This window comes from Chiloscyllium punctatum, chromosome 32, assembly GCF_047496795.1.
Source record: "Chiloscyllium punctatum isolate Juve2018m chromosome 32, sChiPun1.3, whole genome shotgun sequence".
In the NCBI taxonomy this organism is placed as follows: domain Eukaryota; kingdom Metazoa; phylum Chordata; class Chondrichthyes; order Orectolobiformes; family Hemiscylliidae; genus Chiloscyllium; species Chiloscyllium punctatum.
Window position 1 is genome coordinate 16831469 of NC_092770.1, and position 19694 is coordinate 16851162.

General features: G+C 50.5%; 1 protein-coding gene across 15 annotated transcripts in view; it reads left to right on the top strand.

Moving 5' to 3' along the window:
- The first annotated feature begins 5914 nt into the window (after positions 1-5914).
- The window catches only part of ppfibp1b (PPFIA binding protein 1b), a 165239-nt gene continuing 151459 nt past the window's right edge, over positions 5915-19694 (top strand). For 11 of the 15 annotated variants that reach the window (XM_072551740.1, XM_072551749.1, XM_072551747.1 and 8 more), the window contains exon 1: positions 5927-6126. The gene's annotated coding sequence lies outside the window, so the exon portion shown is untranslated. Of the gene's footprint in view, positions 6127-19694 lie in introns of all 15 variants that reach the window. The other 4 variants (XM_072551745.1, XM_072551744.1, XM_072551754.1 and 1 more) reach the window with 4 other exon arrangements.

Sequence of the window (19694 nt, forward strand, 5' to 3'; positions counted from 1 at the left end):
CACCGGCACCTTCACATCATGGCTACCATTCAGAGTGACAGTGCAGATTTGATAGGCTAACTAGCCTTTTCTGCCCTGTAGTACATGTCATTATCTGATAACTTTCCCAGTCTCTCTTGGCTATGCACACGCAAAGCAGTCAGTTTGTCTACTCACAGTCAAGCATTGTAGATTGCAATGTCAGGTCGACACGCTTGAATTTTGTAAAATGTTTAAGAGGGTCAAGGTGAAATTTCACACAGCTCTCATCTTCTTTGAAGCCTCATCCGTGGTGAGTCAATTTTATTTGGACATTAAGTAAATCGGGTAACATTCACGATAAGGTAAATGATCATGCTGTGTTGAAAAATGAGCCTCATGGAGCATTCTACTACATTTCCATTAGGGGAAGGAAACTTGAGCCATTGAAATTTCACAGTGAGGAGTCATTAGAATGAGACCAGGGTTGTGATGTTGTAAAGACAGTCTTCTTCACACAAAGAGCCATAAGATTTTGGATTCTCTACTCAAAAGAGCTGTGGATACTAGGTCTTTGGTAATATTCAAGACTGAGATTAATAGATTTTTGTATACTCAGGAAATTAGGGCAGTTTGAGATATAGCAGAAGGTAAATTGAGCGAAAAGATCAGCCATAATCTTATTGGGTCGAAGAATAGGCTTGAAGAGTCAAATGGCCTCCTTCTGCTTCCATTTCTGTCTTACTTCAGAAAAATTGTGGCATTTACACTGAGATATAGAAGAGAACATAATGAAATGTTTTGAAGGCCAGTCAAAGTCCTGGCTTACCCTCCCTATTGGCACTGTGGGTCCACCTACAGTAAATGGAGTCAAGAAGATAGTTCACCACCACTTCTCAAGGGGATCGAGGGATGGGCAATAAATGCTGCCACAGCCAGCAATGCTCAAATTCCACATATGAATAAAAAAATAAAATTTGCTGAAAACAGAAACATAATGCAGAAACTATTCCCATGCACTTATCAAGACAAACACAAGAATGCCAAATTTCAAACAATCTCAAATTTCACATTTTAACATTTGTCCTAATAAGTGCAAGATGAAAGGATTCAAAAACATGAGAAGATGGTGAGCGATCATTCTAATAGTTAGTAAATTGACAGAGAGATATTAGGCTCAATTTCAACCCACACAAAATCTCACTTGCACAGAGTTAACATTGAGAGACGAATCGAGAGTGTGGTGCTGGAAACGCACAGCAGGTCAGGCAGCATCCGAGGAGCAGGAGAGCTGACATTTCGGGCAAAAGCCCTTCATCAGGAATGTATGTCAAGGTATGTTAAATTTTAGTATTTCATGGAAGGTGCAATCTCCATTATAATGTAGGAGGATGACAACACTTCACCAGTATGTCATTGACTGCAAACATTAGGGATTTCCTGAGGTCTATACAGTAATCAGTAATTTAATTGCAGAAAGGTTTTCAACCTTTGTTAATAAACCTAATGTTGGTTATTTAATGTTGGGAGGGGATGAAGGGGCAACCCCAGGACATCAATGTGGACTTCAGTAGTTTCCTCATTTCCCCTTCCCCCACCTCACCCTAGTTCTAAACTTCCAGCTCAGTAACGGTCCCTTTGACTTGTCCGGACTTGTCCTACCTGCCTATCTTCTTTTCCAGCTATCCACTCCACCCTCTCCTCCTTGACCTATCACCTTCATCCCCTCCCCCACTCACCCATTGTACTCCATGCTACTTTCTCCCCACCCCCACCCTCCTCTAGCTTATCTCTCCACGCTTCAGGCTCACTGCCTTTATTCCTGATGAAGGGCTTTTGCCGAAACGTCGATTTCGAAGCTACTTGGATGCTGCCTGAACTGCTGTGCTCTTCCAGCACCACTAATCCAGAATCTGGTTTCCAGCATCTGCAGTCATTGTTTTTACCTCTACCAGCTTCCTGCCTGTCTACTTTGGATTCCAGAATCTGCAGTTTTTTTGTCTCTAATCCTTACATTGTCTGGCCTACACATGACTCCAGACCCATTGCAACGTAACTGACCCTTAACTGCACTCTGAAATGGCTGAGCTGACCACTAATTTCAATGGGCAATTAGGGATGAGGAACAAATGCTGCCCTTACCAGCCCTGCCCACATCCTATGAAGGAGAGGACAGGGGAAATTAAATGAAAAAAAGTAGCATCAATCAAAAGAAACAAATGGTGAATAGTAACTACAATTAAAAAGTTTCATTTCAGGGTCAAATTAAGTCACTTGAATGCCTGCAAGAACAACTTCATGTGATTGATCCTTCACAGAAATTATTCACAATTTTATTCACTATTGTACCATCTGGTGAAACAATGTTATTGTGACAAAATATCATCAGTGTTGCATCTCACACTCTTTACTTCTCTGTCTGGAATGTATTAAACAATGTGTTGAATTTATTCTACTTACTTGCAACTGAGTGTTGTAAATGATAATAGATAAAGCTGAAATCACAAAATTAGTCAAGCTTTGAATTACATTCATAAATGTCACTGAAACCTTCTACTATGGATCCAAACCCCCTAGGAAAATATATATCCTCAAGGTCTCTCATACCATCCAAAATTCCATATCTAATACTTTTAGAACTCATTATATTCCACACTTGAATTTAAAGTAAGGAGAACCATACACGAACACGTTCCTGGGATGTAAGTTCTGACATAGACGAGGCCTTATTATCCTAACCAAAAGGACTGGTGAAAACACTACTCATATTCTGCTGCCTGTGAGCAGTAATTCAAATGCAAATACCCTGAATCAAACAGTGTTTCATTTTTCAGAGTGCTGAATAGGTCTTGAAAGAAAGATAATGTAATCACTTACTTAAATCACAGTATTGTGGCAACAACTTGCATTTATGTAGCATTTTTATCAGTCACTTGGTACTTCAGAACTTGATTATTGTTGAAAAAAGTGCGATGTTGTCCAGCTTTTTCATTCTGCATTCATCAGGACAGATACAAGAGTGCCAAATTTTAAGTAATCACAGCATCCTAGCCTGGAGAACCATTAGCTCCTCATTGCTTTCTTTACGGCAATGCATTAGCGAAGTAGAGTAAATTTGCCGATCTGAGCCCTTTTCTCCATGATATAAATCGTTGAGACCATTTGAAATTTAGCATTTTTGCATTTGTCTTGATGAGTGCAAAACGAACAGTTTCAACAACATGTTTTCTCCAATCAGCAACATTTTAATGCTTTAAATACAGTGTGTTTGATAATATTCAAGGCTGAGATCATTAAGATTTTTGTATACTCAATGAATTAGCGGATTGGAGATACAGCAGATGGTAAATTGATGGAAAAGATAGGTCATAATCTTATTGGATCAAAGAATAGGCTTGAAGAGTCGAATGGCCTCCCGCTTCCATTTATCACTTTCATTAGGAAAATTGTGACTTCTGCAATGAGAGATATAGAAGAGAATAAATGAAATTGTTTGAAAGTCAGTCAAAATCCTGGTTTAACATCTCTATTGACATTATCAGTTTACCTATAGCAAATAGGTTGCAGTGGTTCAAGAAATTAATTCACTACCACTTTCCCAAGGGCAACTAGGGATGGGCAATAAATGCTGGTGCAGGCAGCAATGCTCAGATTCCATAACTGAATAAAATAATGAAATTTGTTGCGATGAGAAACATATCGGGGAAGGTATTCCTCTTGTGTTTATCAAGTCAAATACAAAAATGCCAAGTTTCAAATAATCTCAAATTTCACATTTTTGGATAAAAAGATTCAACAACATGAGAAATTGGTGAAAGATTGTTTTAGTTGTTGCTAAATTGTTGACAGGGAGATATTAACCCGAGTTTCTTCATAGGAATTGAATACAGAGATATATAAAGAGTCATTAATGCTGATGGCCAAAGGTTTGGTCAGAGAAGCAGGTTATAAGAACTCTTAAAGAAGGAGAGAAAGGTAGAGAAGTGGAAAGGTTTAGGAGGGAACATTAGGGTTATAGCATGTCATAAATGGATAAAACCACATGAAGAGTTTCCAATATATTTTCAAGTCAAGATTGTATGTGGTTTTCAATTGAACTTCCATGAAGTGGTATTCCCATGTATCTGATGCCCTTGTCCTTCTTGGTGATGGAGGTTGATGTGTTTGGAAAATGTTGCCTAAGAAGCCTGATGAGTTGCTGCAGTGCAGCTTGTAAATAGAATACATTGCTGTCAGCATGAATTGGTGGTTCACTATTAAGTGCACGCTGAAATGGCCGAGTGAGACATTTGGCTCAAGGCAATTGCGGATGGACTCTTTAGGTAGCACAGCACTCCCTCAAACAGGGCAGCACTCCCTCAGTAATGATTCACAGGTTTCATTAAAAATGTGCTGCCATTAATGTGGCAGATATATTTTCTATGAATCATAGAATTCCTACAGTGTGGAAACAGGCCATTTGGCCCAACAAGTCCACACTGACCCTCTGAAAAGTAACCCATCCAGATCCATTCCCCTACCCTATTACTCTACATTTACCCCTAACTAATGCACCTAACCTACACATCCATGAACATTATGTACAATTTAACATAGCTAATTCACCTTACCTACACATCTTTGGATTGTGGGAGGAAACCCACGTAACACAGGGAGAAGGTGCAAACTCCACACAGTCACCTGAAACTGGAAGCGAACCCAGGGTCCCTGGCACAGTGAGGCAGCAGTGCTAACCACTGTACCAGTGCCAAGAAGGCATTCCAGCTTGTGTATTATGTCTAATTCTGCAATCAATCCTGTAATAAAGATGTCAAGGTGTAATTAGGGACAAAAATAGAAAACGTTGGAAAAGCTCAGCAGATCAGCTAGCATTTGTGGAGAAAAATCAGAGTTAATGCTTTGGGTCAAGTGATCATTCCTTGAATATTAAATGCTGACCATTTCAGTAATGTCCAAATGCCACAAATTAGTAAAAAGCATGATGGTGATATGGTACTAATTTATCATAACATCAACAGGGATGAGGGCCTTTGGTTACATGGAATGATGACATTGTTCTACTCCTGTATTTATTGGAGTTTATAAGAATGAATAGCAACTTTACTGAAACACATAATTCTTAGGGGAACTTCAAACAATGGCACAGTTAGCACTGCTGCCTCACAGTACCAGGGACTCAGGTCCAACTCCAGCCCTGGGTGAATGTATTTTGGAGTTTGTACATTCTCCCTGTGTCTGCATGGGTTTCTGTCCAGTGCTCCAGTTTCCTCCCACAATCCAAAGATGTGCAGGTGTAGGTGGATTGACCATGTTAAATTGTCCATTGTTCCCAGGGATGAGTGGGTTAGCCATGAGAAATGTAGAGTCACAGGGTAGTGGGCCAAGTCTGGGTGAGATGCTCTTTGGAAGGTCAGTGCTGACATGATGAGCTGAATGGCTACTTTCTGAACCGTAGGCATTCTATAACTTTATTGGTAGAGTGCAAAGATGGTGTTTCCCCTTGAAGGAGATTCCAGGTAGGACCAGACACCAGCAAAGAAAATAAGAGCAGGAAGAGGCTATTCATCCCTTTAAGCCCTTCTCCCATTCCCTTTGATCTCTTTATCAATGAACAATCCTGATGATGATGATTTCAGAGAAATTTAAAAATCAAGAAAGGTAAAAATCGCAGAACACCAAGTTATAGTCCAAAATGTTTTTTTTGAATGACAAGCTTTCAGAGAAGTTAGGCCGGGTCTGCCCTGCTTCTTGCTTTTGCCTTTAACTTTTCTTCATATTGCCTCCCCTGGCATTGCTACTCATTGTCACAGTCCCTGCCACTGCTAGGGACTCCCAAGCGGGACCCCGCCCTCACGCCTAGACGGACAGCCGGTCCGACCAATCGTAAGAAGGATGGGCGGGCAGTAGGTGGGGCCGAGAGCGGGCCAATCGATGGTGGGGTACGGGGCGGGATATGCCGGACGTCACGTGACGAGTGGTGCTGGCGGCCGAGGGAGTGAGTGGGAAGCGGAGACAGAGTGAGGTGGGGTGGCTGGCCGACCAACTGGCGTCTACTCCCCTCACTCCCGTTCTACGGGGCGGAGAGAAGGTGATTTCCATCGCGTGGGGGTACCGCCGCCCCCCCCCCCCCCACTCCTCCTTCTGAAAACGGGTCTCTGGCTGTGGCAGGTGGGTGGGCGCGGAGATCCTTGGAGCCCCTCTCCCTCCCTTCCTCCCTCTTGAGGGGTTCGAGGAGGAGGCCGGAGGGTGAGGGAGGACAGTGAGGCGGCGGGAACCGTTGAATCAGGCGCGCGTGCGCGCTGCCCACGGGACATCGGGCACGGGCGGCAGAGTGAGCCGTAACTCCGTCCAGCACGCGCCCAGCAACCCCCCCCCCCAGGTTGGAACGCTCCTCACCCCCAATCCACTCCCTGTGTGAACCCCCTTCCCCACCCCCCCAACCCCCTCCTCTCCCCTCCACACCCCCAACCCCCTCCCACCCCACACCCCCCCAACCCCCTCCCTCCCCCCAACCCCCTCCCTCCCCCCAACCCCCTCCTCCCCCCTCAAGTCCCAATCTCCCCCCTCAACCCCCCCTCCCCCCTCAACCCCCCCTCCCCCCTCAACCCCCCCCTCCCCCCTCAACCCCCCCCTCCCCCCTCAACCCCCCCCCTCCCCCCCTCAACACCCCCCTCCCCCCTCAACCCCCCCTCAACCCCCCCTCCCCCCTCAACCCCCTCCTCCCCCCTCCCCCCTCAACCCCCTCCTCCCCCCTCCCCCCTCAACCCCCTCCTCCCCCCTCCCCCCTCAACCCCCTCCTCCCCCCTCCCCCCTCAACCCCCTCCTCCCCCCTCCCCCCTCAACCCCCTCCTCCCCCTCCCCCCTCAACCCCCTCCTCCCCCCTCCCCCCTCAACCCCCCCCTCCCCCCTCAACCCCCCCCTCCCCCCTCAACCCCCCCCTCCCCCCTCAACCCCCCCCTCCCCCCTCAACCCCCCCCTCCCCCCTCAACCCCCTCCTCCCCCCTCAACCCCCTCCTCCCCCCTCAACCCCCTCCTCCCCCCTCAACCCCCTCCTCCCCCCTCAACCCCCTCCTCCCCCCTCAACCCCCTCCTCCCCCCTCAACCCCCTCCTCCCCCCTCACCCTTCCAACCCCCTCACCCTTCCAACCCCCTCACCCTTCCAACCCCCTCACCCTTCCAACCCCCTCTTCTTCCGCCCCCCCACAGCCCCCAACCCCCTCCCACCCCACACCCCCCCAACCCCCTCCCTCCCCCAGCCCGCCTCGTCGCCCCTCCCTCCCCCAGCCCCCCTCGTCGCCCCTCCCTCCCCCAGCCCCCCTCGTCGCCCCTCCCTCCCCCAGCCCCCCTCGTCGCCCCTCCCTCCCCCAGCCCCCCTCGTCGCCCCTCCCTCCCCCAGCCCCCCTCGTCGCCCCTCCCTCCCCCAGCCCCCCTCGTCGCCCCTCCCTCCCCCAGCCCCCCTCGTCGCCCCTCCCTCCCCCAGCCCCCCTCGTCGCCCCTCCCTCCCCCAGCCCCCCTCGTCGCCCCTCCCTCCCCCAGCCCCCCTCGTCGCCCCTCCCTCCCCCAGCCCCCCTCGTCGCCCCTCCCTCCCCCAGCCCCCCTCGTCGCCCCTCCCTCCCCCAGCCCCCCTCGTCGCCCCTCCCTCCCCCAGCCCCCCTCGTCGCCCCTCCCTCCCCCAGCCCCCCTCGTCGCCCCTCCCTCCCCCAGCCCCCCTCGTCGCCCCTCCCTCCCCCAGCCCCCCTCGTCGCCCCTCCCTCCCCCAGCCCCCCTCGTCGCCCCTCCCTCCCCCAGCCCCCCTCGTCGCCCCTCCCTCCCCCAGCCCCCCTCGTCGCCCCTCCCTCCCCCAGCCCCCCTCGTCGCCCCTCCCTCCCCCAGCCCCCCTCGTCGCCCCTCCCTCCCCCAGCCCCCCTCGTCGCCCCTCCCTCCCCCAGCCCCCCTCGTCGCCCCTCCCTCCCCCAGCCCCCCTCGTCGCCCCTCCCTCCCCCAGCCCCCCTCGTCGCCCCTCCCTCCCCCAGCCCCCCTCGTCGCCCCTCCCTCCCCCAGCCCCCCTCGTCGCCCCTCCCTCCCCCAGCCCCCCTCGTCGCCCCTCCCTCCCCCAGCCCCCCTCGTCGCCCCTCCCTCCCCCAGCCCCCCTCGTCGCCCCTCCCTCCCCCAGCCCCCCTCGTCGCCCCTCCCTCCCCCAGCCCCCCTCGTCGCCCCTCCCTCCCCCAGCCCCCCTCGTCGCCCCTCCCTCCCCCAGCCCCCCTCGTCGCCCCTCCCTCCCCCAGCCCCCCTCGTCGCCCCTCCCTCCCCCAGCCCCCCTCGTCGCCCCTCCCTCCCCCAGCCCCCCTCGTCGCCCCTCCCTCCCCCAGCCCCCCTCGTCGCCCCTCCCTCCCCCAGCCCCCCTCGTCGCCCCTCCCTCCCCCAGCCCCCCTCGTCGCCCCTCCCTCCCCCAGCCCCCCTCGTCGCCCCTCCCTCCCCCAGCCCCCCTCGTCGCCCCTCCCTCCCCCAGCCCCCCTCGTCGCCCCTCCCTCCCCCAGCCCCCCTCGTCGCCCCTCCCTCCCCCAGCCCCCCTCGTCGCCCCTCCCTCCCCCAGCCCCCCTCGTCGCCCCTCCCTCCCCCAGCCCCCCTCGTCGCCCCTCCCTCCCCCAGCCCCCCTCGTCGCCCCTCCCTCCCCCAGCCCCCCTCGTCGCCCCTCCCTCCCCCAGCCCCCCTCGTCGCCCCTCCCTCCCCCAGCCCCCCTCGTCGCCCCTCCCTCCCCCAGCCCCCCTCGTCGCCCCTCCCTCCCCCAGCCCCCCTCGTCGCCCCTCCCTCCCCCAGCCCCCCTCGTCGCCCCTCCCTCCCCCAGCCCCCCTCGTCGCCCCTCCCTCCCCCAGCCCCCCTCGTCGCCCCTCCCTCCCCCAGCCCCCCTCGTCGCCCCTCCCTCCCCCAGCCCCCCTCGTCGCCCCTCCCTCCCCCAGCCCCCCTCGTCGCCCCTCCCTCCCCCAGCCCCCCTCGTCGCCCCTCCCTCCCCCAGCCCCCCTCGTCGCCCCTCCCTCCCCCAGCCCCCCTCGTCGCCCCTCCCTCCCCCAGCCCCCCTCGTCGCCCCTCCCTCCCCCAGCCCCCCTCGTCGCCCCTCCCTCCCCCAGCCCCCCTCGTCGCCCCTCCCTCCCCCAGCCCCCCTCGTCGCCCCTCCCTCCCCCAGCCCCCCTCGTCGCCCCTCCCTCCCCCAGCCCCCCTCGTCGCCCCTCCCTCCCCCAGCCCCCCTCGTCGCCCCTCCCTCCCCCAGCCCCCCTCGTCGCCCCTCCCTCCCCCAGCCCCCCTCGTCGCCCCTCCCTCCCCCAGCCCCCCTCGTCGCCCCTCCCTCCCCCAGCCCCCCTCGTCGCCCCTCCCTCCCCCAGCCCCCCTCGTCGCCCCTCCCTCCCCCAGCCCCCCTCGTCGCCCCTCCCTCCCCCAGCCCCCCTCGTCGCCCCTCCCTCCCCCAGCCCCCCTCGTCGCCCCTCCCTCCCCCAGCCCCCCTCGTCGCCCCTCCCTCCCCCAGCCCCCCTCGTCGCCCCTCCCTCCCCCAGCCCCCCTCGTCGCCCCTCCCTCCCCCAGCCCCCCTCGTCGCCCCTCCCTCCCCCAGCCCCCCTCGTCGCCCCTCCCTCCCCCAGCCCCCCTCGTCGCCCCTCCCTCCCCCAGCCCCCCTCGTCGCCCCTCCCTCCCCCAGCCCCCCTCGTCGCCCCTCCCTCCCCCAGCCCCCCTCGTCGCCCCTCCCTCCCCCAGCCCCCCTCGTCGCCCCTCCCTCCCCCAGCCCCCCTCGTCGCCCCTCCCTCCCCCAGCCCCCCTCGTCGCCCCTCCCTCCCCCAGCCCCCCTCGTCGCCCCTCCCTCCCCCAGCCCCCCTCGTCGCCCCTCCCTCCCCCAGCCCCCCTCGTCGCCCCTCCCTCCCCCAGCCCCCCTCGTCGCCCCTCCCTCCCCCAGCCCCCCTCGTCGCCCCTCCCTCCCCCAGCCCCCCTCGTCGCCCCTCCCTCCCCCAGCCCCCCTCGTCGCCCCTCCCTCCCCCAGCCCCCCTCGTCGCCCCTCCCTCCCCCAGCCCCCCTCGTCGCCCCTCCCTCCCCCAGCCCCCCTCGTCGCCCCTCCCTCCCCCAGCCCCCCTCGTCGCCCCTCCCTCCCCCAGCCCCCCTCGTCGCCCCTCCCTCCCCCAGCCCCCCTCGTCGCCCCTCCCTCCCCCAGCCCCCCTCGTCGCCCCTCCCTCCCCCAGCCCCCCTCGTCGCCCCTCCCTCCCCCAGCCCCCCTCGTCGCCCCTCCCTCCCCCAGCCCCCCTCGTCGCCCCTCCCTCCCCCAGCCCCCCTCGTCGCCCCTCCCTCCCCCAGCCCCCCTCGTCGCCCCTCCCTCCCCCAGCCCCCCTCGTCGCCCCTCCCTCCCCCAGCCCCCCTCGTCGCCCCTCCCTCCCCCAGCCCCCCTCGTCGCCCCTCCCTCCCCCAGCCCCCCTCGTCGCCCCCCCCTCGTTCCCCCCCCCCTCGTCTCCCTCCCCCCCTCGTCTCCCCCCCCTCGTTCCCCTCCCCCCCCCCCCTCGTCTCCCCTCCCCCCCCCTCGTCTCCCCTCCCCCCCCCCCTCGTCTCCCCTCCCCCCCCCTCGTCTCCCCTCCCCCCCCCTCGTCTCCCCTCCCCCCCCCTCGTCTCCCCTCCCCCCCCTCGTCTCCCCTCCCCCCCCTCGTCTCCCCTCCCCCCCCCTCGTTGCCCCTCACCCCCCCTTGTTGCCCCTCACCCCCCCAGCCCCCCTCGTCGCCTCCCCACCCCCCCCCAGGCCCCCTGCTCGCCGCGCCGCCACCCCCCCCCCCAAACCCCAGGCTCCTACTCACCCCCCAGACCCCCTTGTCCTGCCCCCCCACCACCCAGACTCTCCTCAGCCGCCCCTCATCCCCCTGTCCCGTCCCCCCGCCCCCTTACGCAAAGCCACCCCCGTGCAAACCCCCCAACCTCGTGCGAAGCCGCCCCAATGCGAATCCCCCCACTCCCCTCCTCACCCACCAACCCCCCCAACCCTTCCTCGTGCGAAGCCACCCCTGTGCGGATCCACCCAACCCCCTCCCTGTGCGAACTCCCCTCCTCATCCCCCCCCATCCCCCTCCCTGTGCAGAACCTCCCTCCTCATCCCCCCCCCACTCCCTCCCCGTGCGAACCACCTTCCCACCTCCTAACCCCCACCCTGTGTGCCCCCCCACCCCTCCCCCACCACCCAACACCCACCCCGTGTGAACCCCCAACCCCCTCCCTGTGCAACCACCCCAACCCATGCGAACCGCCCCCAAAAAACCTGTCTGAATCCCCGCAACCCCCCCCTCCGAACTGCTCCCAACGCGCACCCCCCCCATCTGAATCACCCCCTACTGTCTGAACTCCCACCACTACTACCACCTTGCAGAACACCCTCCACACCCCCCCCCCCCCAGTCTGTCTGCTCCCCCCCACTCCATCCGAATCCCCTCCCCCAACACCCTCTGTTAGAACCACCCTCACCCCCCCCCCAACAATATGTCTAATACCCCTCAATTGCACCCTATCCAAACACCCCACCCCTATCATATCTGAAACCTCCTCCCGGTCCACCCCATCCAGACAGTACCACCAACCCCCACCTCATTCGACCCCCACAGCTGTGTCCTACCCCATCCCATCTAACCGACCCCACCTTCACCCCAGTCTTGTCTGACCACCTCCAACTCTGCAGCCAACCACTCCCTCTTTCTGGACCCCTGCTCTGCCCCCATCTTTTCATCACACACCAGACCCCACATACTTCACCTTGTGCCCTCTTTCTTCTGTTCTCTCCTTCCCCATCCCTCCTTTTCTCTCCCTCTTCTTGTCAAGTCCATCCCTATAAACCCTGGGATCTCTTGCCCTTTTCCCACATCAATCCTGATCCCCTCTCCAATTCCCTTGACCATGTCCTCCTCCTCCTTGCCCCGTCTCCTTTTGTTACTTGCTTCCCCAAATATCTCCCCCACATTCTATGATTAAAATCTGCCTAATCTGAATGTTTTAGAATGTTCACATCTGGCTACATAATGTTTTTTCAAAAATAACATTCTACAACCCTTTAGGAACATCTGGAGAGAGCTTGTTCCTCATTTTCCCACTGATAACTGCTGTTTGACAGTGAGGCACCACCCTCCTATTTGTTAAAATGCCTGCTTGACCCTTTACACTAGTGAAAGAGAAGGGTGTGGACAGATCTGAATTTAGGCTGTCCATTCTCCCCACCCACACTAAATGCTACATCTTGCCAGCAATTTTTTTTAAAACTTAAAATTATGGATGGAACAGATATTGCTTTGAAACCCTTCCAGACCTGGTTTGGAGTTGACATCTACCATAGCTTAGTGAACATCTGAATGAAGATTGTCGAGGAAATTTGTGATTGACGTGTCAGTTCTGATCAGTCTTTTTTTTAATGTCCTTATTACAAGTCTGACTTTGCAACTTTAAACTAGCTGTAATTTATACTGAGCCTGGATGTACTAACTAATAGAATAAAAACAGAAAATACTGAAAGCACGTAGCTTACTTTCTGGAACAAATTGATACCTGTGTTTTTTGCTGTTATTCAACTTGCAGGTTTAAAATAAAGTTAGCTCCTATTTTGTAGTATTGATACTCTTGATGGATCAGAGGAGACCAAGTTAAGAAGATAGTCTACTTTAGTTGCTACTCGATCTATTCAAGCACATATTGATTATCTGACTGAACTGTTGACCATGATATCAAATATGTTGTCCTGGAGTGATGTCAAAATAGTCTCCAGATTTTCTGTGAATAGGTACAGAAAAAGCATAATTTTACAATTACAGTCAGGCTGTTGACAGATACCTGGAAATACTTCTTTTGGGCAAAGGTTGACTAAGTTTGATACCCTTTCTTAAAGGGCCATTGATGCTGATTGAATTGGAATCTTCAAAATTGCATGTGATAGAATATGTTAGATGCAGGTAATGAAATACAGGAATACACAGATAATGATAAGAATTGATCTATAGGTCAGTTTTCTAGTTAAGTTGTGAAACAGTTAGTGTTCCTCTTATGAGAATTGCATGAGGGTGCTGCGACTGCAGATTCATTGGCAGCTATTCTATGAATAGGGGCTACTATATTAAATGTCTTAAAGTGCATCAGGTTAATATTACAGGGGGATTGAAATAGGCTAGAATAAATCCCTGTTTGCCATTTGTGGTCAGTCAGAACTGTTCAGGCTGGGTGCAGAGCTGCTGGCAAGCTAGGCATTGCCAGGGAAGAGTATTTTCGGACACAAGTATTTTAAGAGCCAGTTGCTTCAAATTAATGCTGGTTGAATTACTTCTGTTTATGTAACAAATCGTAAACATTCAGTGGTAATTTACTTTGTACCTCATTTTCTACTGTGTTTTGGTCCTCTACAAACACCCAATCAGGGGGATAAAAGCAAACTTTGTAACTTTTCCAATTCTATGCACTATTTTTCATATGTTTTTTGGAAACTAGTCATGTATAGTTACTTGCATCATGCACACCAGGTTATTTTTGGTGCACGAGCACAGTGGTTATTGATTTTGGACAAGCAGCTTAGAGATTGAGAGCTGAGATTCCACTGTAGTAAATTCTGAAATTCATTCCTGATTATATCATCTGCATGAGTCAGGCGTTTGCTTGACATTACAAATACAAATATTATCTAAAGTTGTTTCCATCACCAATTCGACTTGCTTCCTTGTGATTCTAATAATGCCCTCCATTCTATTTCAGAGCAAATAAATTGAGCCAGCTCTTCCTGCGAACATTTTAAAGAATACTTTAATAGGAATAATGGCATTTTGGTGTCGCCATGCATGTCTAAGTTTTAAAGACATGAGGCAAGTTTGAGTTCTATAGTTTGAGTTTAGGCTTAATCCTATTTAAGATGTATATCTGTTATGTATTCCTCAAAGTGCTGGCCTTGGGTCGATTGGTGGTGCTCTTGCTTCTGTATCAGAAAGATGAATTGAAGTCCCATCTCAAGACTCGAGCATGAGTGTAAAGCAATACTGAAGAAGTGCTTCATTGTCCAGGGTGCTGCCTTTGTGTCCTGAACAATATTAGTGATTACAAATTATATTTCTGGCCATAATCTTATTTAGCAAGTTGAGAAGATTTGTAGCTCAGGTTGAGATTCTGGATGTAGTTTTGCTCTCTGACCTGGAAGGTTCATTTCCAGATGTTTCGTCACCCTCCTACGTAACATCTTCAGTGGGCCTCCGGGCAAAGCACTGCTGATAATTCTTGCTTTCTATTTATGTTTGGGTTTCTTTGGGTTGGTGATGTCATTTTCTGTTAATTTTCTCAGGGGGTGGTAGATAGTCTAACTCGATGTGTTTGTTGATAGAGTTCCGGTTGGAATGCCACAATTCTATTTTGTAAATGCCATTAGTTTTGCTTGTTGTCTGTATAGGGTTTTTCAAGTTCATTGGATGCTGTTTTAGTGGGTTTGTGGGCCACCCACGCCCCCACCCCCACCTTCCAGGCATCATGGTAGCCTACAAACCCACCAACACACTATGACAACAGCTGATGAACTTGAAATACAGACAACAAGCAAAGCTAATGTAATTTACAAAATACCATACAAGGACTCTAACAAACACTACATTGGACAAACAGGCAGAAAGCTAGCCACCAGGATACGTGAACATCAACTAGCCACAAAACGACATGACCCTCTCTCACTAGTATCCTTACATACAGATAAGGAAGGGCACCACTTAGACTGGGACAACCCATTCATCCTAGGACAAGCCAAACAGAGAGAGACATGAGAATTCCTAGTGGTGTGGCATTCCAACCAGAACTCTATCAACAAACACATCAAGTAAGACTCCATCTACCACCCTCTGAGAAAAAGAACAGGAAATGACATAACCAACCCAAACATATAAATAGAAAGCAGGAATTATCAATAGTGCTTCGCTCGGAGGTCCACCGAAAATGTTACTTAGGGTGATGAAATGTCTGGAAATGAATCTTCCTGCTCAGCGAGCAAACCTACATCCACATTTGTGGGAACTTGTATGCATAATGGTGACTTTACTTCCTGCATTACAGTAATGACTGTTCAAAAGTACTGCGTTGACTGTAAAGCACTATGGGACATGGAAGTGTTGAATGGTACTTTCTATATATAAGTTTCCTTCTAAATCACTGGTGAAAATCATGCTTCTCTGAAGGCAATAGTATTTTAGGGCTTGGTTTGTATTTGGTTGATAATTTCAGCTTGTTTGGGATAGTTTCAAGCGTATTCCTATTCCAGTCATGGTGTAATGTGGATTTTCCTTTTTGAAAGGAAAGTGAGTTTGCACATATTAAGTGGTTGTAGGATTCCACAATATTTTTCACCAGTATGCAAGCATTCTTTCAGTTTGTCATAATGCTGAAATCAAGATAGCCATCATGTGGCCCACCAAAAAAGAACTTTCTTGCACTTATTCTTCCAATTAAAAGCATTATAAGTTCAATGCAACAAATAATACAAATTATGCCTTACTTTGTACTTGATTCAGGTTTGTGGTCAGTGGATCTTAGAGTTTGAACTTTGAGAGTCATTGGATTGGCTCATTGCAGAATTAAAATCAGTGGAATTAAAGGAGTAGGACTTTGGGATATGGAGGAGAACAAGTTAGCAAAATTGAGCTTCTCATGAATATTATATTTGGAATACTTCGTGATCTTGAACTGAGGTTTAATGTAACTCTCTTTTCTTGTGAATTAAAGGGGAAGGTTCTCTCTCTTCCCACTGCTTCCCCCCGCCCTCCAAAAACCCTCACTAATGTACCAGATAGTGAGTTTTGAATAAGTTATACTGTAATAATATCTATAAATTTGGTGAGGAGCAGTATTCTCTGGCAGTTACTGAGCTGCTGATTAGTTAGAATGTTGCTGCTAATTTACTTAGCGTTGTTAGAATCATTCCGGTTAGTTGTCTGTGCACTTATTTGGAACAAAGAACAGTACAGCACAGGAACAGGTCATCAAGCCTGTGCCGACACATGACTATTTTCTAAACTTAAAAAAACCTATTGCCTCCATGCAGTCCCTCTATTCCCTGCCTATTTATATATCTCAGATGTTATTGTTGTATCTGCTTCTACCACCTGACAGCGCATTGCAGCACTTACCCACCTCTTCCTCACTCCCTCCCCCCGCCCCCACTGTATGGGGGGGAAAGAAACTTCTCCCATATCTCCTTTAAACTTACTCCCATTCATCTTAAACTGATGTCCCTTCGTAATTGACATTTCTACCATGGGGAAAAGTCAAGAATGTGATGCTGGAAAAGCACAGCAGGTCAGGCAGCATCCAAAGAGCAGGAAGATTGACACTTCAGGCAAAAGCCCCTTATCAGGAAGGGCTGATGAACAGGTTTTGCCCAAAATGTTGATTTTCCTGCTCCTCAGATGCTGCCTGACCTGTGCTTTTCCAGTACCACACTCTTGACTCTAATCTTCAGCATCTGCCGTACTCACTTTCGCCTACCTTGGAGAAAAGTCTGCCAACTATCCATTCTATCCACGGTTCTCATAATTTTGAAAACTTCTGTCAGGTTGCCCCTCAGCCTCTGACATTCACATGAAAACAAACCAAGGGTTTCCAATCTCTCTCATAGCTTTGAAGATTTATATTTTTGCTGATAAATGGCATTTCTTATTGTAACTTTGTTATCCCTTTAATGTAGTGGAATGACTCAGTGCTTTGCAGGAGCTTTATGGCGCAAACTCATTGACACTGAGCAGCATACAACATTAGTCCTGAATATCAGAAGGTTGGTCAGAGTATTAGGTTTTAAGCACGAAGATGAAAGAAAAGACAGATTTTTGGAGAACTTAGTGTCTAGGTAGCTGAAAGCAAGGCTGTCAACAGCAGAGGGATTACATTGGAGTTGTTCGCTAGGCTAGAATTTGAGGAATGTAGTAATCTGAAGTGGCGTGCAGAAGGAGATCATGGATGGGGGAAGGTGTAGCCATGAAGTAATTGGAAATAAAGATGACATTTTGAAAATTGTGATTTCTTCACAAAAGAGCCAATGTGGAGCAAGGTGTACAAAACTGGGTGTCTGGAATTTGCAGGGAATTAGAGCACAAGTGGAAGAATGATCTTGAGATGTGTGGTCTCTCACAATCAACAATCCACATAAGTGTGTTGGAATAGTTAAGTCTAAGGTAACAAAGGGTGCATGGGCATTTCATGGGCATTTCACCAGCAGATAGATTGAGACAAGACTGAAGTTGGGTAGCGAGCACCTTTCATGCTGCAGACGTGTGGTTCTGGGTCAAATATAACACCACGTTTATGGATTGTCTTGTTCCGCATCCAACATTTTCCAGGGGAGAAATGGAAAGGCAACAGTTCCTATGAGTCAAAATAATGGCTTTTGATTTGTGATATTTAATTGGATGCACTTAAAACTTTTCCAATGTTGTGAAATATTTTGTGACGTCTGTTCTTAGTACATATCAATTCATGGCCATTTGACTTGTATGCTGGCAGTACAGGAGTCCCCTAAGGCATTTCCTCCTCAAACAAGTATATTTTTGGGAGGGGGTTCGTGGCCTCAAGGGAAAGCAGCCAGATCAGTGTTACCACAAGTGGCTCTGTTGTTTAGCAGAGAGAATTGAAATGTAGGATTTTGATTTGTGATAGGAGACTATAGCTAGATGCGGCCAGTGGCTCAGTGGTTAGCACTGCTCCCTGACAGCGCCAGAGAACCATCTGCCTATGTGGAGTTTGCACAGATGTTAGGGGTAGATTCTTTACTCAGCGAGTCATGAGTTCATGGAATGCCCTGCCAGTAGCAGTGGTGGGCTCTCCCTCTTTATGGGCATTTAAACAGGCATTGGATAGGCATATGGAGGATAGTGGGCTAGTGTAGGTTAGGTGGGCTTGGATCGGCGCAACATCGAGGGCCAAAGGACCTGTACTGCGCTGTATTTTTCTATGTTCTGTCTGTACTTGCTCTTGAAAATTGCTGATGAGCTGCCTTATTGTTTTGAAAGCATGAAATAGATGGTTTTTTTATATAACTGAACATTTCAGTAACCTGTAATAAAGCATTTTAGCTGCTTCAATAGGTGTTTGGGGTAAAGTTTGACACCCTAGATCTCTAACTGATTGCATCTTGAATTGCTGGCTGAAATTGAGAATTGCTGACATGGGGGCAGAATTCTTCATGACTGTTAGATGAGAAACATGTTTGATTTCAACCGAATAAAAATTAAATTTGAAATAATATCCAGCTTCCTTTTTATTGAATTTGATAAATTGTGTTCTTAATTCATTGTCTACTTTTTGCCAGTAGTAAATTCTTATTAGTAACTTTAGTTAGAATAAAGTGAAAGATTAAAAAGCTAACCAGTTTTTCATTTAATTTGTAATATACGTAGCAGCATATAAATGCATCAGTATACTTGACTGTCACAAAATACTTTTATGAAGCTAGAAGTATAGTAGAAATACTCTGATCTTAAAAATCAAATCTGCAAGAAATATTTAGGGAGAGCCAGTGTTCCTATTTGCTTTAGCCTTTCTATGATTCTCACAAATGGAGTCTCTCTCATGAGTTATCAACAGATTTTTCTTTTGGAGACACTGGACTGTATTGTGTGGTCATGAAAAGCTGGATTTTTTTTCTGCCTTAATGGCCTACTCTAGGTCAAACATTTGACATATGCACTATATTTTTTTCCATTGTAACACAACACTTTGTCGTACAGCATTTTAAGCTTCTGTTTTCAATTAAACCATGAACTGAAGAATTCATTCTATGAATATTTGTTGATTTCTTATTTGACATGGATCTTTGCAACCCCGTATATTTAAAAGCGTTACTCTTAAAATGTCTTTGCTGTGATTTTGATAGCCAAGTATAAATGGTATGGATATCCTTTTTAATAGTGGTTAATAATATGTAAAAACATATTTCAATATTTGAAGAGTTCAGACCTGAGTTATTGAAAGGTGGGAAAATAAGTGGGTGATGTTGCCAGTAGTGTTCTTTGGCAGCGAGGAATTGCCAGATACTGGGGTAGGAATTCAGCACCAAACTTTTACTACTAGGGGAAAAAAATAGCAGCCTTTATTCTGTGACCTATTGATTTACCATCTATCAGTAGAGCTTAGATTGGGACTTCTGGAACTGTGGCTTAAACATATGTATCATTATACTGTTCAATTGGTTACAGCTTTAGCTTTTTTTTAAAGCAACTTTGTTCTTGCCTCAAGAACCCTTCTGATCTTGCCCTGTCAGATGGCTTCCTTGCTGAGACTGCTTCTATTACAGTCAACTGCTCTGAAGTTTTGGGATTTTTGATAATGTTCGAATGCAGGAAGTTGCTGTCAGAATACTTTTTGTAACTGTTCTAATTGAAGCCAGTGCAGCTGACATCTGCTTTTCAGGACTAACCTAAATTATATAGGTTATTTGCTTCTTGACAGGTCAATTTAAAAAAAAATCTTTTCTGAAGTTATCTGTTGTAAAACTTAAAACCCAAATCTGAAAATAATTCGAGATGAATAATAAATTTTGCATTTTCCTTCATTATCTTATGTGCATTTGGTGAGTTGGGAACAGTTGAGTTATCTTTGCAATCAAAACAAAATGCTGGAAATTAATTGTCTCCACCTAAAGTCCTGAAAATTGGGGCATTAAGTGAATCAAAAGAATCTATCAATATTAAAACCAGAGTTAGGTTCCTTTTGGACTTTTAGTGCCTGGGGGGGAAAATATACAGATTACAATACTG